Raw genomic sequence first — 26,082 nt, 5'->3', positions numbered from 1 at the left:
TGCAAGATTGATAAGGAGAGTCCTCAGAATTCAGCGTATATTGCGGGACAGACAGGATCCTTTAGCTCAGCGCGACAGTGTGCTCATAGAGAGATATCAATTTTCCCGTGAGGGTATTATTTACTTAACCAACTTGTTGACGAGGGGGTGCAGGACCACCACCTGTCTTTTTTTCCTCTGCCCTTTTCTTGGTTGCTGTTATGAACAAACTAACAGAGTATTACAGGCCAGTATTACCTTGCCAAGAGACGCAAAGCAATCTAAGAGATAAATATTACCATTCTGTAGAATACTCCTGTATTCCACTTTTACTTGTTCCCATGTTCTTGTGGGTCCTGTTGTGGCTCTAATGTGAAAGGGGATATAATATAACATATTATAATATAATATAATGCCATATGATATTGGACAATATAGTGTCATATGATAGATCTACCCTACCGCCTACTGGTGTTGGCCAGAGGGGCCGATGGCGCGATATGGCAGCCTGGCTACAACCGTAGCTGCCTCCACCAGTGTGTGAATGTGGGAGTGAATGAATAGTGGTATCGTAAAGCGCTTTGGGTGCCTTGGAAAGCGCTATATAAATCCAATCCATTATTATTATTATTATTAAATTACCTACGAGTTTGATTTGTCAGCAACTTTCTGCCAGCCCTCTCTCCTTGCTTTTGCAGCCTTTGCAGTGTTCTCTTGCGTTTTAATTAAACTCTGAAACTCCTGAAATCCCTCACTCATGAGTTCTTGCTCTGCTGCCGGAAAATACCGAGCACGCCCCTTGGACATTTTCGCCGACCAATCAGCGGGTTGCCGATCAATGTTTCTACTATCGATGCGTAGCCCCTTTTACGACACCCAGTGATGTCACATTCCTGCGTCCAGCTGTAGTAATCGTCAACAGCAGGTGTGTTCGGGGAACCGGATTAGCGAGCTCACGGTTAGCGCGATGATTTGATCTTGGATGTGTCATTTGATCTTGGATGTAGTAAGCGACGTACGAAGAACGGGCCCCTGAGCTTCATTCAGACTCTGTTATTGAAGATGTTGTTGGTACAAAGTTCATCTGCTGCTCACATGAATCCATGAAAGATTTATTTCACTGAATGTTTCTTCAAAGCTCATTTCAACCTGTTGAAGTCATGAATGAAAGTGCAGACTGAGAGTGGATCACATGATGTTTGAGGTGTGTCATGTGACATGTTCAGTATTGTCACACATGTCTAGATTGTCCCTGATATCATAACTGCTCAAACACTGATGATTATATTTGAAGAATTATTCCTGATGGCAGCAAAGTTTGAATGGAGCTCTCTGTCTGTGCTGATTTGTCGCCCTCTGGAGGTCAAAGCACAAACTGCATGATGTCACTGTAACCACCACAGTGACAGGAAGTGTTTTTATGACTGAAACACTGAAATGATGCTAACGGCTGTCGTTAGGCTCACTGACAGCAGTGCTGATGTGTTCATGTCAAACACTGGCTCAGGTCAGACTCCTTCATCCTTCTCCAGTGTGAGGCCGCCCTCAGACCCACAGGAGCTCTGACCTTTGACCTCCTGACCCTAACCATTTTAGTCTTGTTGCATCTTTAAATGCAAATCCTGTGAAATGGTCAGGGGCGGCTCTAGAGAAATTTTCTTAGGGTGGCAAAATCAAAGCCTTTTCCCCCCAAACACATATGCAGGTGGTTACATGTGGTTAAAATGATTCAAATGCAGTAAGTATGCACGTTTTTCATATAAATATAGTCTATAACTTAATTATTGTCTGTACCCACATGATTACACACTTTAGTTACATGAAACATGTGAGTTTTGATGTTATGTACTGTACAGCCTGTATATTAAATACATATGTAGCCCAATAAGTATAAACTCCAGAAAGCTACACAACATGGGGCGCTTCATTTACAAACACAAGTCTAACTTAAGTTTCATTGTTTTTTGTTAGAAAACAGTCACATTGTTGCAGCTTAAATGACACAAAATGTCAGAAATCTGCACTGTCATGAACAAACATGTAAACCTCATTTTTCATGATTTGTTGGATTCACCCTCTGAGGTCTGAAATACAACCGGACATTTGTGACTCCTTTGAGTTTACGTTTGTATTTCACCCTCAGATTGTTTCATTTTATTTTTTCCTCCTCTTGCTTTGTTTGGTATCTTTTCAGCTCAACTGAATTTAGTTGTTTTTTCACTGACATACTGCATTAGTATTACTATTACTATTAATATAACTATTACTGATCTGAAATCACACAAAGAACCTAAAATCCTAGCAGTATTTTTTACTGTAAAAAAACCACAGACGTGTTGGGTAAATGTTTATAACTTGAAATGCAAATATAAATTGTACATTTTGTAAACAGATACAACTATTTATCTAAAAATGCAGCCAATACACCTGCTGTTTTTTCATTTTCTACAACCATTTAAAATAGCACTCACCTTCCTTCATTTCCACAGTGTAACATCTGGAGTTTATATTGCATTCAGGGGTTAAACAGTGTCTCTTTCAGAAAGACTGAGTTGCAGGCTGACAGGAAGTTGTATGCAGAAGTGAAAGCAGATAGTTATTTTGAGCAGCAGGCTAAGACGAGGCTTTAACAATGTAACAGACAGCTTTAAGAAGGCCTTAAGCAGCTATGACTATTTTATACACAATGCATATCTGTGCTTATTAAAGAGTTGGAGCTCGGTCAATTAATTGGGGGTCGGAAGCTTTGTTCGGCGCGATGTTCGGACAATCTATTGTGCAAGTGACTTGGAGCCATCGAAGGAATTGCAATACATGCTTACAAAACACTTATATATCAGATCATTTTATATTAAGGTTTTAGTAGAGGTTCTTGGTTAAAACATTTATTTAGTAGAGGACATACACATAGTCTCAGTGAGCCTCTGGTCTGGTAAAAGGTCAGAAGTGCAACAGGTGAATTGAGAAAGAGCATTTGAGGACGAGACACACACACATGAGTTAAATTTATTTAGAGGAGAGATTAGTCATGTCTGGTTGTAACTACAAAAGTGTCTCGGTAAAAGAGGAACCGTCCTTGTTGTCTCGGCAAGAAAGAGGAACAATTCACTTTAAGACAAGAATGGAAAGTACCAGCCATAAAAATAGAAGATGATCTTCTGGGTTAAAAGTCTGATCTATGTATAAAATGTATCTGTGACGCATGAAGGGGCGTCAGTAAATCAAACCCTGATGCTATAAAATATCTGTTCATGCTTTGATTAAGTCGAGGACTACTGGCTGTCTGCGTACAGTGTCTTCCCACACGTGTGTTCATTAAAATCATTGTTTGACCAAGAGCTTCTGGACCAAGAGTGGTTTGTACTCTCCCTCCTCAATTGTGAACCTTAACACCACCCACCTGTGTAAAATCAGAAATTCCCATGGTGTTGTTCAAAATGTGCTCTGGCACAATCATAAGCATCGCTTGCTGCTGAAAACAAGAAAAAAGCCGGTCCTGCTATGGGCTGAACCATTTGTTAATGTGGAGGGGGGGGACACTATGGAATATATCCAGTTCTAGCATTTATATTCACTGCTGACTGTAACTACGCTCAAACTGTTAAACTTATTTTAATAAACAACACTGTCATATGCAAAACTGGGGTGGCACTTGGGGTGGCAAGGGATCATTTTAGGGTGGCACTTGCCACCCCATGCCACCCTTCTAGATCCGCCCCTGCTGATGAAGCCAACAGGTTCGCTTCATTTGCAAAAAGCAGATATGAGTTTCTGAGGCCACAGTCTTCTGTGGCAGAAGGGGAATCAGGGGAAGCCCTGGAGGAGTCCACCACCCACCAGAAACAGGTCTGAGCTCTCACTGCAGTGGTAAAGGGGCTACACAGCCCACATGAGGCTGAGGGATGCAGCCTTCTGTCAGACTGTCACTAACACAGAGAAACACCCGTGTACACTCATACTCATGGGCACATACACCAATCAACCTAACCCCACTAACTGCTCGTCTTTGGACTGTGGGAGCCAGAGAACCCAGAGAGGACCCAGACATGGGGAGAGCATGCAAACAGCTTAGATGTTGGATTTGAACCCAGAACCTTCTTGCTGTCAGGAAACAGTGCCAACCACTTTTCCACTGTGCTGCCTGTTTGACTCTGATACACCCATTTTTGAGCTCTTAAAAACAGCCCTCCACACAACAGAGACAAACCATAAAGGACTTTGTGGCTTGTAGCAACCGAAGAAAGTTTAAGGTGCAAAATCAATAGGTTGAAAGGAAAGTAATAAAGGAAACATGTAATTATAACAGTAATGTTGGCTGTGTATCACGTGTGGCATGTCATTGTGGGGCTGGCCTCTGTTGGGATTGAGAATATGTGATGGCGGGGGCAGGGTTGGTTACTGGGGTTTATCCTGATCTCCTGTTTAGTGGAACTGTGCTCCTTTGAATCCACAGCACTAACCTGGCACACACACATAAAATGCATCATTGCTACAGAGCACAGCAGGACTCATTATGAGTGGTGGGGCAGGCTGGATGGTGTTGAGGAGTCGTATCGCAGTGACATTGGCTCCCCTGCTTCACTCTCTCCTGCCCCACTAATGCAACTCACTAATCCCTCTGTCCCCTTTAGGTGGGGCTCACGCTGACAAGATAAAATAAGCTGCACGACTGGTGGGTGGGGGCTGTGCTGTCAGCCCCCCTGGGTCTGCTCCTCTGTGATCCTCAGTGGGCCAGTATGCCTCTCCTGGTAGCTCCATGGGGGATGGTGTGGTGGGTTGGTGGGTGCCATGGCGACTATGTGCGGACTTCACATTTTTGTCTGCTGTGACAGCTCCTTGATCTGGGCGGGGCCAGTGGGGTGTGGGTAGGTCCTTTGTGGGGCTTTGGACGTTGCCTGCAGGCACGTGCAGAGGGGGGGCTAGAGGGGCTTGAGCACCCGCCCCTTTCCTGATGGGTGCCCAAGGATCCCTTTTGTTGAGGCAACTTTAAAAAAAAAAAAAAAGATTATTATTTTTTTATGTGTGTGTGCGTGCGGAGTCCTGTCTGTGCCCCTCAACAATAATATTTAACTATTAATCACAGTTTTGCTAAATAAAAGGATCTGGCTTGCATCAGTCACATGATCACATCTAACCAATGATCGCCCTTGACGGCAGAACGCGCTGGTTACGAGCCGGGAACGAGCTCACAAAGAGCACGCGCATTTTTAGCGGTCCGGAGCTGTAGGAGAAACACAAGTTAACTCAGAGACACAGACTGATGCGACACAACCAGTAAGTAGGTGTACAGCGTACACTGTAGTGTGTAGCACACAGGAGTATTAGCTTATTACGTACACGTTGGTAAGCTGTCTTGTTGCTACTGACGAACTGAAACAAACGAGCGTGCTGTGTGTGCAACAGCGCAACAAACATTACCTGTCCTTTTATTAAATGCACAGGTAGTGCTGGTCACAGCTGCTGGCTACCTGTGTAAGGCTGTCATGGGTCTGTAGCTCTGTCACCGTTTTAGGGAACATATTTAGTTTTAAAGTATTTAGAACTTATTTAGTTTTAAAGTAAGTTTCCGGGCTTTTCCTGCCTTTCTGGAGGGATTATATTTCACTAAAAAAACCATCTAATATGCATGTTCACATAATAATTATTATAATTATAATATATTAAAAACACACGCTGTATTTTAAAGAACATACATTAAGAAGCAGATTATATTAGATTTATATTTTAAATAAGACAAAAGTTGGATTTTACAGCAGTAAAATGATTGTATCTCTACAGTTTAAACATGTAATAAGCTTTGCCCTGCACAGAGTGGATAGTGAAACAAATGGAATCATCATAAATACATTATTTCATATTTATTACTTCCCCCTCCTCATTGCTTTATTATTGTAGCTCTAGTAATAAATAATAATGTAAGGATTCTGGATCAGCACCATGATGCCCATAGTATATACAGTATTCTGAAGAAGGTCTAAAATGTCACTGTGTGTGCATGTGTGTGTTTTATTTAGCTGGATTTAAAAACATATTCCTCATGATATAACATTGTGCAGACATGGCTGGTAAGGACATGAGGAGGAAACAGCAGGAGCTGTGTGAGGCTACTAAAGGCAGGGCTATAACATTTTTCTGTCATCATTTTATTATTGATTAAGTGCAGGAGTTGTTAGGTGTGGATAATTAGATTATAGTTTATTGCAATAACAAGTTGTGCCTTGTTCTCACATAGACAGCAAGTGCAGAGTGATATATGAAATGATGGGATGGAAGGAAGAAGAGAAGCAAAGAGTGATTCACAGGCAGAGCCTAAATTATTTCTCACAGTTTTTTGTTGCCTTATGGTTCCAAGCGCTGTCACCAATCTTTGCATTTTGTTATTATCTCATGACACTTGTTTAATCAGCTACCATCTCTCCTGTGGACTTTTTACTGTCTACAGTCTCAGATCAACACAGCCCTGCCCTTCCCATATTAGATTCTTGATGAATGTGTGTTGTTGTTATTCAGCCTGGTTCAATGTGCCCCTTTCTAACTTTGAGCACCCGCCCCTTTAAACCTCTCTGCACGGCCCTGGTTGCCTGAATATTGTCAGGCAGCTGGGTGCTGTGCCTCGACCCTTTCTTCCTTTGCATTTGTGGTTTGGTGCCATAAATGCACAACATAGAAGAGCCACCTCGACGGGACAACACTCAGCGGTTCATCTGTCTCTCTTCCACAGCATGTCTTTATCCTGTCTTCCTTCTCTCACCCCAACCAATCACAGCAGATGGCCCCGCCCCTCCCTGAGCCTGGTTCTGCCGGAGGTTTCTTCCTGTTAAAAGGGAGTTTTTTCTTCCCACTGTCGCCAAAGTGCTGCTCATAGGGGGTCATATTGTTGGGTTTTTCTCTGTATGTATTATTGTACGAGCTACCTTACAGTATAAAGCACCTTGAGACGACTGCTGTTGTGATTTGGTGCTGTGTAAATAAAACTGAATTGAATTAAGAAACAACTCTTAGATTCCTCACATGATTCTCCTGTATTCCTACGGGACGCCAAGGTAATATAACATGGAAGTGTGTCGCAGTGCCTGGTGGCCACATGTTACCCATAAACTGTCAGCCTGACCGTACTGTAGCTACGTCCAAAGACTAGTTAAAGATTAAAGCTTTTTGGGGGGTTAAATCTGACATAAATAAAGAAAGAATAACATTAAAGTCGATTCTTTTGATCACTGTAGTTCTACTTTGAGGATATGACGTGTAAAAACCCTCAGTTGTGGCTGGTGGATCTCACATTCCTGGTCTTTGTAATTCCAGTTCAATGAAGCCTCATTTTCACCTTTTTCCAGGTAAATTTTCCCAACTGTTCTAATGTCCATGCTGTGGCATTGTCCCATCATTTGTATTTCCTGTTAATGGATTTTTAATATGGTCTGGGAAATTACTATATATGAGTAACTTCCTGTTGTATTGCAGCTTAAGGCCATTGTCACTGAAATAAAGCCCGAGTTGTAATAGTTTGCATCCAGAACGAGGAAAAGGAAGAAACCCAAACACTGCTCAGTGGATGAGTCCGTCCTGGAATAAATACCAGGACAAAACTAAAAAGAAGAGCTTGTTTCCTCGAAGCAACAACAGAAAGCTCTTTGTCTCTACAGATGTTTCTGGGAAACACGTTAACAATATTTAAACATTTGTTCTTAATAAACGTTTTTACTTAATGATGCTTTATGATATTTCTATCTGACCTAATGCAGCAGCGTATCCACATGAACTCTGCAGTGTTTCTACCCAGAGGCCACCGTGGTCCTTCTTTACTAATGCTGAGGGTTTTCTCCCAGCCGTGATAGCCTTTGACAGGTAAACTGAGTCATTCCAGCCCAGTGCAAAAATAACCTCCCTGTCTGCTCTTAACTTCACGCATCGATGCTAAAACGTTGCATAACTGAACCTGCAGACTGTGATCCTGTAGCTGTCGAGGAGAGGGCTTGATGCCGTCCATCTTCTGCTCAATTAACAACGCCTGCAACCTTTTGAGCCTTGGTCCTGCTACAGTCACAAATATAACATCATCACTCTTTATTTGATCCACTACACTGCTGTCATTTCTCTGTTATGGCCCCACAAGGTCACTGAATCAACCCCACAGCATCACGTACAAGTTTTCAAAGCGGTGTTCTAATCTGCTTCGAGCTTTCATCATTTTAGCCAGCCCCTCCGATCTTCTCCAGGTAAACACTACAAAGAAAGAGTTCAGTCTGAATGAAACATCTTGTGCATGTCACACGATACAGCATCCACAGCAGTATACACTGCAAACAGCAGAAGCTCTTCCTTCTTAGCCTTCGGTCCAGCAGTGATGACCTCCTCCTGCTTTTGGTTCAGATCACCTTTCTCCTGAAAATCTGAGCTGGGCTTGACAAACCCTCAGCTCAGCGTGATATAAAGGTAGCTCTTCTAGTGTATTTGCCATCTCCTGAGCTCTCATTGTTACCATCTCACATTCTTCTCCAATCCATGGTTAGGGTGCTGCTCATAGGGGGTCATATGATTGTTGGGTTCTTCTCTGTATCTATGAAGCGCCTTGAGGCGACTTTTGTTGTGATTTGGCGCTATATAAATAAAATTGAATTGAATTTTCAGGGTCAAAGTTCAGAGGAAAGTTTGTTCAGCAAATGAATGACAATAAATCATACATGTTTGCTGATTCACAGGTTAACAGCCTGGAGGAACAGGGCTGTGTCGTTCCTGTGATGTGATTCAGCTTTATTTCAGCCACTCAACAAAACAACATTATATTATATTTAATATATATTAAATATGTGCCAACTGATTCAGTACGTTTCATGTAGAAATATGTGTGGCAACCTTTTGTTGCAGCAATGATCTCAAAACGGGGGGGGGGGGGGGGGAGGGGGGGGGCTAAGATGAATGTCTGCTGTGAGGACAGGGGGTGTGCATGTGCTCAACTCACGTGACACGTCATTTACGCAACATTTGGTAGATTTAAAAGTTACAGTGAGATAAAATCATGTTATGGATTGCACTCAGTATATTGTGCCGACATGGTGAGATTGTGTCTGTCGAGCCGAGGAGAGCGTCGCAGTGCCAAAAGCTGTAAAATGAACTATCAGGCTGGAGTGTGCTGCCACAGCACAGAGCAGTCACAGAGTCCTGCAGGCAGAAGAGGAGTGATCGTGTTAGCCACCTTACAAAACAAAAAGACATGAAGTGAAAAGCAGAGCGCAGAGTGAGGCAGAAGAAGACAGACTGGGCCAAGTCCTGCATGTGCGAGAGCGAGCGAGACCCGGGACAACGTCATCCGCCTCGCCTGGACTAGTCCGCCGGCCGGAGGAGGGACAGTGGCTGCACTGTGCAGCCGAAGACTCACTTTGATCGCGCAGGAAACGAGCGACGCAACCGGTCCACCGTCCGTGCAAACTGCGCCAGGCAGCGTATTGCACGCTGGAGGACACCGAGGAAAGTCACAGTAGGAGCGGCGCTTAGTGAGAGGTGATGTCGGGGGGACATGGCTTCTTCTCCGGTCACCCCAGCATCGCTTGAAGGAGAAACACCTTCACCCACCGGGAACGAGGAGCCCGCGACCACCCGACAGGTACGACACGCCTCCGAGACCCTCTGCGCGCCCGGTAACGTTGTAACGTTTTACCGAAGTTCATTCGCAAACACACCAGTTTAAGATGGACCCGAGAATCAGCACACGGGAGCACTGGTGTCTGACTCAGCAGAAACGGCGCGACGTGCGTGTAATGCTTCGTATTTGATAACGATGGAATAATTCTTTAAAATAAGCACACAGATAAACACTGGTGGGTGGAAAAGCTCGTGTTTTGGTGAAATGAGTCCCGCCTAGTCTGGGCCCTGTTTCAGGAAGCCGGTTTGGAAAACTCAGAGTGAAAAACGACACTCACGGTTGAGTAACCCCGAACTGTCCAACTCGGAATATTCGGTTTCAGAAAGGCTGATAACAATTAGTTCAGTCAACGCGGAGTTGCTTTAACCCCAAGTGAAGCGCGCGGACGAGGATACATAAAGCCCTGATAAGCGGAGCACAGATTAAGCGAGTCACCATGGAGACGGAGGGAAAGAAGGCGCGGTCAATGTATTTTACAGCGCTTGAGGCCGAAATTCTGATGGCAGCATATGCCGATAACATGCAAATTCCGCGGAAAAAAGTAACACAGCCACAGCTGCAAAAGCATGCATGGCAAAACATAGCCGACAGAGTCAATGCGTGAGTGTTAATTTAAACATTGATCTAGGGATTTCCACCCATTTAACACGTTATTTTATCATATGTTATTTTATTTGTTATTTTATACATTTTATTTTGTGATGTGATGTGAGCGCAGGTGCAACCCAACAGGCCCCAAACGTGCCTGGCAGCAAGTAAAAATGAAATATAAAAATATAGTCCAAACAGGTAAGGTGTAATTGTATTATGAGCCATAGTGCTTGGTCTGTTTGTCCCATGTAAATCAATTGCAGTTAGAGGCTACATTAATTTTCTTTCTGTAAGCACTTATTGAAATTATCTGAGCACATTACAAGTACATATTTGCTTACTCTGTATGCTCAAATGTGGCCCGTTATAGCCAACAGAAAAAAAGCGGAGGCCCGAAAAACAGGTGGGGGTCCTCCACCACCACCACTCACAGAGGCTGAGCAGTTGGCCCTCAGCCAAAACAGTGGGCGCCCTGTGGCCGAAGGCATCTCTGCGGGGACATCCTCTGAGTCAATAACCCCGCAAGACACAAGTGCCTACATAAGGGGTAAATCCAAAATAATACATGATGTGCATACATCCTTTCTTCACAGTCACCTTTGCAGTGCAACACATTCATTTGATAAACTCTTTACCATAATGAATTATTTTGTAGTGAAGTTATTTTCCTACTGATTTTGCCTTCCCTCAGTCTTGGTTGTCTTTGAGAGCATAATGACAATGAAGTGTAAGGTGATTGGTATGTTTGTTAATTGCCATTTGGTCCCTTGTAAGTTATAAGTGACCTGTATAAACCTCATATTCTATCAGTTGATGGTGATGGTGTACTGCATCTGGTGCAGCCTCCTGTTGAGCCAGACCAACATGCAGTTGTGAGTAATACTCCACAGATTATATGAGTTTACAGTAGAACAGCAATGTTGTCTATTTCTTTACTACAGGAAAATAATGAAGAAACACTGGCAGCTGTTACAGAGGAGGAAGCAACAGAGACACTTTATGAGGTTTACATCTTTTAATACTTTGTGTACAGGAAATACAGGCGACCAATAAAGCCAGTTGAACAAAAAATCTGTTTATTCTTCTTTCAACATGTTGAGGTGATGGGTCAAAAGAAATGATTGTGACATATGGTGTCTCTGACTGCGCTTCCATCTTGTATGTCCGTGGGAGGGTCAGGATGTTCATGGTTTGGATCACTGCTGATGTTTGGTTCAGAAGGACAGTGTTCTCCTCTAATTGTGGCAATGTTGTGAAGAATCACACATGCCACAATAATGTCACATGCCCTTTCTGGGGTGACCCTGAGTCTTTGCAGGCACTGGAACCGGGCCTTAAGCATTCCGATAGTCATTTCAATTCTGGCTCTTGTCCTGCAATTAGCCAGATTATATCGCTGCTGTGGGCCCGGTTCAGGGTCAGGGTAAGGGGTAAGCAAATAGGGTAAACATGGATACCCCCTATCACCAAGCAAGTAGCCAGTGAACTCTCCTAAGACAGAAGGGTACACTTCAGTTCAAATGTCCCTGAAGCAATTGGTCTTTATATATTTTAAAGTATTCTCAACTCACCATGTCCAAATTTTGTGCTCAGTGTACATTCACGGAATATTTGTGAGTCATGGACAGAGCCTGGCCACTTGGCTTCCACATTTGTGATAATGTTGGCAGCATCACATATGATCTTCACAGTGCAGAGAACACAAATTAGCATCCATTACTATAATGAAATAATTTGTTAGTTTGACATGCTACAGGGAACTATGTACCTGTACATTAATGCTGTGGAAAGACTTCCTGTTCACATAGTCTCCTTCATTTACTGAAGGAGCAATGATTGGAATGTGAGTGCCATCTGTACAGCCAATCACGCCTGGGAACCCTGAAAATAAATGTGCAATTTAAGTAGTAGTCCAAGTATCACCACATCATACATTAAGTTTTGGTCACCCTGATACCTGCAATTTTGTGGCATCCCTCTTTGATAAATCTTGTGGGTCTGTGACCGGGGAACACCACAGACGAGTACAGGAGACGTTTCAGTGCAACTGTAACATTCCTGACTGCCCGACAGACGGTAGCCTTGGAAACGTGCTCAGCGTCACCAATATTATACAGAAAGCTCCCGTTTGCAAGAAACCGAAGTGCAATACAAATAATATGCAATGAACTGAGAGCATGTCCGCGATGTGTCACATGCGTAATATATGGCCTGAGGATGTTATCCAAATAAATTATAGATTGTGCTGAGAAACGGTGACGTTCACACAGAAAATCATCAGGAAATGATAAAATGTCCAAACGCGCTCTGATCACTCTCTCCCGGCGGAGAGCTCTGCGGAGAATTTGGGCTTCACGATCTACTGGCTCTTCAAGGAAGTGGCACGCCATGTCCGACACTTCCTACTGTCAGGTTTCCGACAAAGGGGCGGAGACAGTCAGGGTTAGTTGTAGTAAACCTGCTAGGGGGCAGGTTAGCTTCACGGAGTGTGTCGTCATAGTGACTCACTCAGGCTGCAGCTGAACTCGCTTTGTGAAACCGAAAACCCAGAGTTTTCGTTAACTCAGGGTATACTTACTCAGTTTTTCCACTAAACCGGCTTCCTGAAACAGGGCCCTGGTCTACACCTCATTCAGCAAACATCTGAGTCACCCTGAGACGCCAGTGCGCGTCCTTGTGATGCAAAAAGCCGTAAGTGACACGCTGTTTACACGCAGGAGCAGTTTAACACATGCAGGTTGTGCCAGTAGGCGTTTCCTTCAATGTGACACCAAACGTGTAAATCAGTGCTGGGAGCGGATGTTGGACCTGATCAGTCTTAATCTGACAAACTGTAGTTCCTGCTCTGTTTCTAATTCAGCCCCATGACAGACAACCAGCATGTTCTCCTGTCACGTGTTATTGACACGCACATATTTAGTCCATGTGTGGGATGTTAAAGGTGAGTTTGTTCAGGGCACGATCAGACTGAGGCCATTTCAACAGGTGCAAGGAAGTGTTAGTGTGGTTACTACGGCAGCACTGATGCCCTGATGAGTGCACATGGCTGGAATGAAAAGTCAATGCTATGTATAGCATGAACTACTTGTTGTCTAAGGCGGTGCAGAGTGTGAGCAGGAAATATCTGAGGTTGGATATTTCAGTACATACAGAGCTGTGCAGAGACATTAGGATCTTAAACTATTGTCTGTATCTGGCAAAGCGAGAATCTGAGCCTTGTGTACAAACTGTCTGGTGTTTGTTCTGGCAGGAATATGAAACTACTGTGCACAGCATGCTTATTAAGATGGCCCAGGACCAGGTCATCTTGCAGGATGGTAGTGTTACATCGAGAAGGTTCCTCTTTAATTGTTGGATTTCTGTGTGAGTTTTCTCCCTGTGCCTCTGTGGCCTCTCCCCACAGTATCCGTGTTTGTGTTTAAAGTGTTTAAAGTACAGCACTAGATGATCGTATGGGTGAATGTGACTTGTTGTAAAGCACTTTGAGTTGTTGTCTATATAAAGTCTAAATGGAAATCCACTTATGTGCAGAGGACCAGAAGATCCAGCGCATCGAAATAAAAAGTTCTTTGCTTAAACAATGAATTGTGCGATAAAATATTAATTTACAAATTCATTTTTAAGTTATTTTATTTATTCAATACAAAAGTAATTTATTATCTAGTAATTTAATTTAAAATAAAATTCTGTTGGTTTTTGTTTTTTGCCCTTCTCCCCCATCCCTCTTCTCAGCTGTTTCTCTTTCTTTCCCCCCTTCTTTCCCCCAGTCAAGTCTGTCCCGTATTCAGTAAGTGAAAATAAAATAAACAATAAAAGGTGAATCAAATGGACCATTATGGCAAGGCTGGGATGGTCAGTTTGGTAAAGTAAATCCGTTGGGCATCTTTCTTTGCCTTTAGACAACAATTCTGATGCAAAAGAGCCAAACGGGACAGGCAAAAAAATAAAATAAAATAAAATAAATATTTATAAATCAGTATTTGAAAATAAATAATTATTCCATTAATAAATACTTCAAATCAGAAAAAAAAGAAATAAAATCTCAATAAAAACCTCACATCAAAAATCCTTTTCCTGTGTCGTCTCATGTCCAACATCTGTGTAGGCAGAGTGTAAACACAGAGGCTGAATGGCCTTTGGTATAGGTGCAAAGCTAAGACTGTCTAACCAATGACAGAGCTCCTTACCTCGCACCGGCTAATTTGCATTGCTCCGGGATTTCGGAAATTTATCCATTTATTCATTATGATGTGGTTCAGCATCATAATGCTGAACCACAGAAACACACACACACACACACATATATATATACACATATATTAGGGGTGCAATGATACTCGTATCGATATTGAACCGTTCGATACAGTGCTTTCGGTTCAGTACACATATGTATCGAACAATACAATATTTTTAATTTATTTCATCAACTTTCCTTCTGACGATGCTGTCTGTGTTGAGCGCTCAGTGGATCTGCGTTCGACTACTCCGCCTAGGCTGCACTGTCGAGTGCAGATCCACTGAGCGCAGGGCAAGCTAGCGAGACAGAAGCTAAGCTCGTTGCAACATGGCAAACGAACCTCCCCCACCCTCATTCAGATCTGGTGTTTGGAACTATTTTGGTTTTCATGTGACGTATGACCCTGAAGGTAAGCGAGTCATGGACTAAAGTAAAACAGTATGTTGGATGTGCCATGCAATGCTCAATTACATGGGTGGGAACTAGTGTGTTAGCGCAGTTAGCTCGTTAACGTGTTGGCCGTCCAGCCCCACGCACGGGGCGATCCGCGGTAGCTTGTTAACGGAGATTTGCCGTGTTGTGGCGTTAAGGTCATTTCAGATTAACGCTGACAGCACTAGTGGGAACACAACGAATATGACTGCACATTTACTCCGACATCATCCTGGTGCAAAGACAAGTGGAAGCAGACAAAACAACAAGCACCATGCTACAAACTTTACCCGAGTCATTTAGACAGCTGTTAGCACAGGATTCTCCTTATGGGGACCTGATATGTTTAATATGCTGCTGAGAATATAGGCCAGAAGAAGCGTATAGTAGAGCTTTTATTTTGAAAGAGACATTTCTCTGTAATAAACTCTCTTTTCCAAAGATGAGCGATTCCTCCATCAGATAGATTTATTTATTTTTTATTACTTTGTTGTTTCAGCAACATTAAATTTAAAAACTGTACGTTTGAGTTAAAATATATATTTATAATTTTAATAACTGACAAATTAAAAAGGCATGAACATTTTTTTGTATCGAACCGTGACACCAAAGTATCGAACCGAACGGTGAATTTTGTTTGTCGTTGCACCCCTAATATATGTGTGTGTGTGTATTTATACATCAATCCATTTTCTTGCTTATGGAGTTCAGGGCCTGGGACCTACTCCATGTCAGCTTTCAGTGTTTATAAACATGAACATTATGAACTCATGACTCCCTTGGGAAGCCTATGGTTTTTCATAGGCAGGGGATATTTGTTTTATCATAGTTCATTACCAAACAGAGCAGGGTTCTAATTGATTTGTGGCTTTTAGGATATTATGTACAGGTGTGTAAAAGTGAAGTGAATATAATTACAAACAGCAATGCTAGTGGAGTGATGACAGACAGGGCGGTTGGGGGGTGGTGAACAGTTTGCCAACAGTTCTGCCCCTGTAGAGAAGGACATCTGCCATTTCTTTTTCCTTTTAGTCAAACAATTCAGGTAGTGATGAAAGAAAATCAGACTGTGGCAGTGCTTGCAGCAGGTAACGGAGTGATAATGTAGAGTTTTTACTGCAGTGGACAGTCCCTAGTGTGACCATCGCTGGAACCAACCAGCTGATTTACACCATGGCAGCAGTTATCAGTGAAGTTCTTGGCTGCAACATGAACGATCTCAAGTAGCAATGCTACTAAACTTGCTGGAGAACTTTTAGTTCAGGCCACTTGATGAGTTTCACACAGTACTGCATATTATTTTATTAGGTTGGCACAAATGTAGGATTGTGTTTGTGATATCACGATGTGTCTGTTTCCTTTTCATATTACACTAAAGAGATCATCGCCTACAAGCCTCCGTAAACGAACAGCATGTCTATAAAAGCCCATTCATCATCCGGCCCTCCTGCTCAAACACAACCATGTAGCGCTCATCCCTCCACCCGTCTCATTCAGCATCCACACACATGTTGCAGGGAACGGGAAATAGAGTAGAGCAGCAAAGCTTGATTTTCTTTAGGATTGGTTAAACTAAAAGACGTTGACAAGGAATTTTAAGGGTTTTAGGAAGCATAAAACCGAAATCAGTTGTATTGGATACGAGTATAAATGAGTGCTTAGGCTCATGCAATAAAAAACATCTTAGACAGGATATGACAAAACGTACTGTGATACAATTCTTCATTACTACAGCTCTTTGAGTGCTTTTGTAAAAAGTCAAATCTGTGTGCTCCATTAAACCCTGTAGAAGTTGTTTCGAATGCTGACAGTGGACAAACAAAGTTGTCATTTAGCTTAAACATTAACAGTAGAAAAGGCCCGATAGGAATCTAACATCCTTGGAATCAAGCTGTGGGAGTGAGTTTTGAAACCTTTCTGTAGGACTGCTTTAAACTTGCCTTCTTGGTGATGTGTTGTCTGATGTCTTGTTTGACTTGAGCAGATTCTTTACGTGCTTTAAGTTTCTAACACATTTGCTTTAACCAGTAATTGAAACTGCTGAGTAGGAAGTACTAAAGTGGGTGTTGAGCATGTTAGGTGTGTCCTTATTACCTGTTTCGATGTTTTCTTTTAATTGAAAGCGTTTCATGAATATGAAATGCTTCTGCGTAATGTTAAACGTTATAAAATATTCTTATGATTTAAACTCTGTATTCATGGCTTATTCTTTCCTGGCCTTTCCTGTAAGCACTTTTATGCTCGGTGGTAAAATATCACAGAACTAGCAGTTTGGCGAGTGTCATACCGCCTGGATTAGTGGCTCAGCTGGTAATTCAGAGATTTATGTAGTTTAGTTTGCTGTGTCATGCTGATTTGGGGAGACTGGACACAGACCTGAGTCATTCTCTTCTGGGTGATCACAGTGGTTACTCTCCTCCCTTCCTCATCTCACCCTGCAAAGAAATCTTTGTTGTTCTGCCTTGACCTCTTCCTCTGTGTTAGTTTGCTGTCCTTTCATTAGCTAGCTTTAGGACTTCTCCTCTCCTCCATGAATGTATCCCCACTAATCCCATTACATGCTTGTCCTTGTCCCACATTTATCAAACATACTTTTTAAAATCAAACAGTTAGAAATGACATTCATTACTTCATTATGTAACATGTCCCTGTGATCTAAACAGCCTGTTAGCCCTCGGAGCACATTTAAGTAAATTGAAATAATTGTGCCAATAAATTGGATTTGAAAGCTCTTATTCTAATTTTCTGTTTTGATGATATTTGGGATATGCTGTTTATGTAGAACAGCTAAATCTAGTTCTTTATATTCCCATATAAATGATAAACACACATTATTTACAAAACACTGCCCGGTGGACGCCAAAGGACGGCCTGTTTTGATTACGCTGGGATCTTTTTGGACTGCACATTTTTGGTCTACGATCAAAGCTGCCACACCACGCTGGATTAATCTCCCAGTAGCTGAGTTTATGAAGTCATAAGAAAGGAATGTCCCACATGTTCCTGGTGTTACACCATATTTGGACTGGGACACCTTTGCTAACCTCTGTTGCTCAATGACACACTGATTTGAATCTGAAGGCGCTGGCGACATATTTGCAGCAGTGTGGGTTCACAGAGGCTGTTTAGACTCTGAGCATGTGACACACCAGTAGCGTGCCACGCTGGGCCTCTCGGGGTGGCGTACAGTGTCACTGTGTGTGTCTATTTAAGTGTTTGTCGTGTAAATGAGGACAACCAAGATATGTGAAGTATAGAGTGGTGTACCACATTGACAGGTTAATGTCAGTGTGAGTGTGTAGCAGTTTGTGTGGCCAGAGAAGGTCAGCAGCCTCCAGAGGACAAAGCGCTTGTGTTCTTCCACAATCGCCCGTTTGATCAGACAGATCATTTGGCATCTGTCAGGCTAAAAACAACAACGCAACATAAAACCAAGCATACGCTCTGTAGTCCTGCAGCTAACTCCTGACAGTCTGTCTGCTGTAGGCTGAAGAAATCAGGGGCTCATTCATCTGCACCTGTCAGCGTCTTTATGCTAACAATAGATCAAACAGTATGTGTCCACAGAATGTGTAATGTTGAAGGTTACCGTACATCCTTATCTCCAGCACTGAGAATCAGTTATCACTGATCGCTGTCTCTGCTTTGTTTTGACATGTTTCATATTTATATATTTCATATTTATAAGGTAAATACCCTACAACATTACAGAGAAGAAGAAGTAACCCCAGGCTCGGTGAGGGGCAGCCATCTGCCGTCACCAGCTGGAGGTGATGAGTGGAAGACTCGATAGGCCACTCTTATTTTCATCCACTGCTTTGTTACCTCGACACGATGTTTTGGATCATCGTCATGCTTGAACATCCATCTTCATGGGACGAAGGTTCCTCGTCACAGTACGATACGCGGTCCTGTCTATTGGCCCTCCATGCAGGGAGGTCATGTTGTGCTCTTAGCAGAAAAGTGACCCATGTTTCCACCGCTTTACTGTGGGGGTGGTGTTCTTTGGTTTTTAGTGATTGTGAGGACGCTTTCACAGACAAACCGTCACAAAAAAAACCCATTAAGTGCCAAAATGACATAAACCTGTAGTTTTAAAATTTTTAAAAAACTTCTCAACAGAAAATCTGTTTAAACAAAAAGGTTTTGAAGTGCTTTTTAAAAGAATGGACAGAGTCAGCTGTAGACTGGTGCAGAGCCTTGGTGGTTTCTCTAATCCAGCACAGAAGCCAGTACATTAATCTAAATGCAATGACGGAAACGCAGAGGTGGGACCAAGTCATTGTTTTGCAAGTCTCAAGTAAGTCTCAAGTCTTTATCCTCAAGTCTCAAGTCAAGTCTCAAGTAATGTCAGGCAAGTCAGAGTCGAGTCTCAAGTCACTGGTGTAAAAGTCCGAGTCAAGTCACAAGTCTGAAACTTTGAATTTCAAGTCCTTTCGAGTCTTTAAAAAAAAAAAAACGAAAAAATAATGTTGCAGTTATGCTAAATGTAAATATTAGACCATGTAATTTTAAAATCTGTGTTTTTCTCAACACATGACAAAATAGTGAACTTAGAAAATATACACAAATTGTGAAATTGCACCTCTTTAAAATGCAGCTCAATTAAACCTAGCTCCAAGAATAATTTTCACCGACAGTTCTGAGATAAGCTGCATGTTATTCTTGGATGCGCTTGTAGGACTGGCTTTAAAATCGCATGACAAAAATATCATACACATAAAAAAAAAACTGTATCACCAACGTAGCCTGGACAACATTTGCTAGTTAGATGAAGTCAGCTATCTCATCGTAGCATATTTATATGCATATTTATAATCATACGGTTCTTGGAGTGAGTGCATACACTCATGAAGTTTAGTAACTTCAGGGGCCCGTTCTTCGTACCTCGCTAAGTAGGTTAGCTGGATTTGATTGTTGACGATTTCGCCTGATCTTGGATCGTTCGGTTCCCCGAAGCTCATCCGGGACTTGCTGTCATAGCAACAGAGCCGTAAGCGTAAACCTGCACAGATCATTCCAGGGTCTCTTTCCAAGAGACGAAAAGCAATATAAGTGATAAATATTACCATTCTGTAGAATATTCTTATATTTCACTTTTACCTGTTCCCATGTTCTAGTGGGTCCTGTTGTGGCTCTAATGTGAAAGGGAATATAATATAAATGGTAAATGGTAAATGGCCTGTATTTATATAGCGCTTTTCTAGTCCCTAAGGACCCCAAAGCGCTTTACATATCCAGTCATCCACCCATTCACGCACACATTCACACACTGGTGATGGTAAGCTACATTGTAGCCACAGCCACCCTGGGGCGCACTGACAGAGGCGAGGCTGCCGGACACTGGCGCCACCAGGCCCTCTGACCACCACCAGTAGGTAACAGGTGAAGTGTCTTGCCCAAGGACACAACGACTGAGACTGTCCAAGCTGGGGCTCGAACCGGCAACCTTCCGATTACAAGGCGAACTCCCAACTCTTGAGCCACGATCGCCCATAACATATTATAATATAATATAATGTAATATAATATTGGATAATATAGTGTGATATGATAAATCTACCCTACCGCCTACTGGTGTTGGCCAGAGGGGCCGATGGCGCGATATGGCAGCCTGGCTTCTGTCAGTCTGCCCCAGGGCAGCTGTGGCTACAACTGTAGCTGCCTCCACCAGTGTGTGAATGTGAGAGTGACTGAATAGTGGCATTGTAAAGCGCTTTGGGTGCCTTGAAAAGCACTATATAAACCCACTCCATTATTATTGTTATTATTAAATTACTTACGAGTTTAATTTGTCAGCAACTTTCTGCCAGCCCTCTCTCCTTGCTTTTGCAGCCTTTGCAGTGTTCCCTTGCGTTCTGATTAAACTCTGAAACTCCTGAAATCCCTCACTCAAGAGTTCTTGCTCTGCTGCCGAAAAATACCGAGCCGAGCGCGCTCCGTCGACATTTTCGCCGACCAATCAGAGGGTTGCCGATCAATGTTTCCACTATCGATGCGTAGCCCCTTTTACGACACCCAGTGATGTCACATTACTGCGTCCAGCTGTACTAATCGTCAACAGCAGGTGTGTTCGGGGAACCGGATTAGCGAGCTCACGGTTAGCGCGATGGTTTGGTCTTGGATGTGTCATTTGATCTTGGATGTAGTGAGCGACGTACGAAGAACGGGCCCCAGGTCACTGCAACAAGCCCAGGTACAGTTTACCGACGGATGGGTGCAGGACCTTGAAATGCACCGTGTAGAACGAAAGACCATCGTACGTATCATAAGTTTACCAGTCTCACAAATTGTCGTCATAAATACACATTCCTTAACCGTTTATTAATAGGACCTTTGAGCTCAACGGTAATTAATTAGCAGTGGAAATAATTTCTGGTAGCATCACAGAAATGTAGCAGTGACAATAATACTGTATGCTGTAATCGTACTGGGCAATTGGTGATACAAAAAACCTGTTTTATCCTGTGAATAAAAGTATATGTTTTTGTCAATGTACCATAATAACAGAAGCGAAACGCAATATTGTGTCAGGACAATTCACTATTTATGCACAATAAACACAATAAACAAAGGAGCATAGCGCGACAATTTCTGTTCAGCGCCAGACTTGCTTGTAACCTATATCACCAATTATGTTATGAAAATGACGTATTAACTACTAAAAAACACTGACCTTCGTGTAAATGCTTGGAGCAGACTAACCTGTGAGCTGGAGTGTTCTGGGACGTTATATTTGATCTTTGAATGGCTGCAATCCAGTCGCCTCTTTGTTACTTCGGAAACATGGCTGGAACAATTTCTCTTCAATGACGTAATCCGACCGATCTCTTTACCCGTCGGCTTCCCGTGGCTGTCATGCGACCGGCTATTGCAGTTAATAATACAACAGCTTCTTGCCATTTTTGTGTTTCTTTTTATCGCTGTATAACTGATTTTAATTGAAAGCCTGCGTGCGCTAGTACCGCTTGCCACGAGTTCCCAGAATCCTTTGCGGTTCTACCCGTGAATGACGTCACATTTTCAATCTCTATATAATATGCATGTTAAATTTTATATTTGGGGTAAAATATCAAGTCTTTTCAAGTAAACCGGTTCAAGTCCAATTCAAGTCCCAAGTCTTAGAACATTTTTTCAAGTCAAGTCTAAAGTCATAAAATTAATGACTCGAGTCTGACTCGAGTCCAAGTCATGTGACTCGAGTCCACACCTCTGCGGAAACGCATTGATAATTTCACAATATATATATATATATATATATATATATATATATATACACATACTAGGGGTGCAACGATACACAAAATTCACGGTTCGGTTCGGTTCGATACTTTGGTGTCACGGTTCGATATTTTTTCGATACAAAAAAATGTTCATGCATTTTTAATTTGTCATTTATTAAAATTATAAATATATATTTTAACTCAAAAGTACAGTTTTTAAATTTAACCCTAACCCTTGTGCGTGTTTTTTATTTTGACAGCGAATGCGCACCTGCGGACCACTTATGTGCAGCCCTGGTTATTTAGCTCATCATATTGCAGCCACAGAAATTCTTTTGTCCATGAAACCATAAAGCTGCACTTTCTTTTTGCCTTATAGTCTGATTTGTCATAACTTCTCCGTTTTGTGGTAAGCTTTTCTTTGGCTGTCACTTCTTCACCCTGACCTGTCTTATTTGGCTCAGCAGAACTGAAATGCTTTTACACGCTCACTCACATAAGCTCAGTGATTCTCTGCGCGATCAACCTCTCACATGTTTAAGCTGCGGGAGATTTCACTTGTCATGTTTGCTTAGTAAGCTAACGATTAATAAGACGATGTCAGAGGAATTGGTGCGCAAATTATCATCACTCACAGATCAGTGCTGTCGCTCTCTATACACAGTTCGCACGATTGCAAAGTGAAAGCAAAAAAACAAGCGCAAATTCAAACGCGACTTCAATATGTCACATATTGACAGTGGCTCACCGATGCCAATGACATAATTACCCAGCTACATTTCTGAAAGAATGCAAAAGCATTGACATATATTTTTCCTACAATAGCCCGACGGGCAGGGAAGAGATAGATTTTGGTAGCCCGACTGAAAAAAATCGCTAGCTCCGGGACGTCGGGCTAGCGATATTGCAAGCCCTGTATCTGATTGAGGAATCACTCATCTTTGGAAAAGAGAGTTTATTACAGAGAAATGTCTCTTTCCAAAATAAAAGCTATACTATCCGCTTCTTCTGGGCTATATTCTCAGCAGCATAAGGAGAATCATGTGCTAACAGCTGTCTAAATGACTCGGCTAAAGTTAGTAGCATGCTTGCTTCTTTTTTGTCTGCTTCCACTTGTCTCTGCACTAGGATGATGTCGGCGTAAATGTGCAGTCATATTCGTTGTGTTCCCACTAGTGCTTTCAGGTTAATCTCGTTGAAATGACCTTAACGCCACAACACGGCAAATCTCCGTTAACGAGCTACCGCCGATCGCTCCGTGCATGGGGCTAGACGGCCAACACGTTAACGAGCTAACTGCGCTAACACACTAGTTCCCACCCATGTAATTGAGCATTGCGTGACACATCCAACATACTGTTTTACTTTAGTCCATGACTCGCTTACCTTCAGGGTCATACGTCACATGAAAACCAAAATAATTCCAAACGCCAGATCTGAATGAGGGTGGGGGAGGTGCCCTGCGCTCTTCCTTCTGGCTATGCTGTCTGTGTTGAGCGCTCAGTGGATCTGCGCTCGACAGTGCAGCCTAGGCGGAGTAGTCGAACACAGATTCACTGAGCTCTCAACACAGACAGCATCGTCAGAAGGAAAATTGATAAAATGAATTACAAATGTTGTATTGTTCGATACATATGCGTACCGAACCGAAAGCACTGTATCGAACGGTTCAATATCGATACGAATATCGTTGCACCCCTAATATATACACATATATGTATATGTGTGTGTGTTTCTTTTAGAATGTTTAAGTATGTAATGAGAATAAACTTATAAAATGAATATTCCTTGCTTGATTGATATGCTATATGTATGTTTTAAACATCAAATAAAGATTTCTTTCAGATGTTACATGTGAATGTGTTTTCTTAGAAATATATGAAGGGTTAAATTTATATTTTTTTGAATGATTTTAAATAAATTTAAATTGTATTTTGAAATATATTTTATTAATATATTTCAAAATATACAAAAAATGGCCAAAAAATATATGTGCTAAAATACATTTCAAAATACATAAACATATTTCAAAATGTATTTTAGCACATATATTTTTGGCCATTTTTTGTATATTTTGAAATATATTTCAAAATGTATTTTAAAATATATTTTTTTACCGTATGGGCGGGAAACAAAGAATGGTCCTACCGGCTCGCCACTTCAATATGAAGAAGATTAATTCAAAGGGAGGGAACAAAACCTGACCTGTAGGTCAGAAAAACGTCCATTGGCACATCAAGTTCGATTCAGTTTACCGGTAAACAAATATATTTTTCTGCAAGCCTATGTAACAATGCAAATCATCATCAACCAATGTACAACAGTTAAATTATTAATTATCTTGGCTACGTAGCTTAATCTATACATTCCAGTAGCGTTCGCTACAAACAATACAAAAACAACAATAAAGGAAAACAGCTGTCTAACAGACAGCATAGCCGAATTCAAGGCAACACATAACAATAATCATTCAATCGCACTTTGTTTCAAAGTAAGCCCATTAAAATGCTTAAGTAAATAAAAGTGTTCAAAAACAGCGGTTTTTGAGCCGGAGTTCTGCTCGTGGTGGGAACGCCGCCGCAAAAAGCCACTTTTTAATCGCGAAAACGATCGACTGGTTACTGACAACCAAAAGGTTGTTTTTGGTAGATATTAAAGATCATGGGTGGGCGGGGCAAATGGAGCAGTTTTCTACAGTCGAGTAAAATTCCAGGAAAGAGCTGGGTGTGGCTTTCCTTTAAATCACATGATCAACAGCTTTAAGATGGAGGCAACTCGCTCAGTGTTTCCTGTTTCATTCTTAGACTGTGGCGATGGTAAGTAGCAGTTTTTCACTTGTTACCTGGCATCTTTTCAGCCACCAATGATAGTCATTGTATGTTATCAACATTTCACTAACTATGTTTTCTCTCATGTTTAAAATAGGCCGACCAAGAGCAAAATAGGTATGTCTGCAGACTCTGCTGTAGCCAAAGTTATCAGATCTCCTGTGTCTTTAAATCCCTAACTGCTCGATCATTATCATTTTAGAAGACAACAATTTCTCAAAGGAGGTTCAAAACTAATGCCTACAAGATTACCAAGAGGATGGTTCGGGGCTCTTACATGACTCCGGGAAGTCAACACTTGGTGGATGAGGTGTGTTACCTTTGACACTTTTAAGACAGTCCTGTTTATCACTACTAACAATAAGCAAATATGTTTTCACTCAACAGATCCTTCACAGCATGTTGTTTCTGGGCAAAATCAACAACATCCCCTTTTCTCCAGAAGAAATCTTCCCTAATCCTTTTGTTTTGGGTTCTTTAATGAGAAGATATCCCAGGCCTTTAAAGTTGTATTCGACTCAGCTTCCCAGGCGAAGTCCCTTCTCCTGTGTGCTCGACATGGTAAGATAACTCTTCTCACATTGTCAGTCAATCTGACAAACTTCCAGGTTTTAGGAAAGTATAATGCAAAGTGCTTTTTTACTGAGAAATCCAAAGAAAATCCATACTGTACCTTATACTTCAACATATGCTTCTAGCTATACTTCTCCACCAAACACAGAGACTGCAGGAGAGCTGGAGACTTGCTTCAGAATTTGTTAGTTCTAAATAATGTCTAACAGACTCATTATTGGAGATGCTTACAGTCTTCAAGGCGTATATGATGCTGTCACTGTGTAGCTGCTGGATCTGTTAAGTCAGCTCAAAGACTCTAAATTCAGCGTGTTTTGACAGCCCGGCATAGCAAAATAGAAAAAAAAAGGTCAATTAGCAAATTTAATTATAAATTAGTGAGAACAAAGATGGATTTTTGCTTATTGATTTAAAATTAAATAGATTTTTGTGACATGTTTCACCCCCTATCTTAAAATGTCTAAACCAAAAGCATCCAATGGTCCTGCATAGTTAAATAAGTCAAGCAGCGAAACAAACATGTTGATCAACTTTCTATGAAAAACAACTATATAATCAGGTGCAACACTTTGACCAGAT

The 26,082-nt window shown here is 41.9% G+C and overlaps 1 protein-coding gene and 1 long non-coding RNA gene across 2 annotated transcripts in view; one reads left to right on the top strand and one right to left on the bottom strand.

The window, feature by feature from the left end:
• Positions 1-26,082, bottom strand: part of LOC309702423 (protein NLRC3-like) — a 226,620-nt gene that overhangs the window by 24,863 nt on the left and 175,675 nt on the right. The window lies entirely within an intron of this gene.
• Positions 8,983-25,468, top strand: LOC309702548. The gene is made up of 3 exons (XR_014275612.1): positions 8,983-9,580; positions 25,133-25,240; positions 25,318-25,468. It is a non-coding gene; the product is annotated as an uncharacterized lncRNA (long non-coding RNA).

Source organism: Aulonocara stuartgranti (assembly GCF_965226115.1).
Source record: "Aulonocara stuartgranti genome assembly, chromosome: 3".
NCBI classification, from domain to species: Eukaryota; Metazoa; Chordata; class Actinopteri; order Cichliformes; family Cichlidae; genus Aulonocara; species Aulonocara stuartgranti.
The sequence above is the reverse complement of the archived record's forward strand: the minus strand, read 5'-3'. Positions and strand labels throughout refer to the sequence as shown.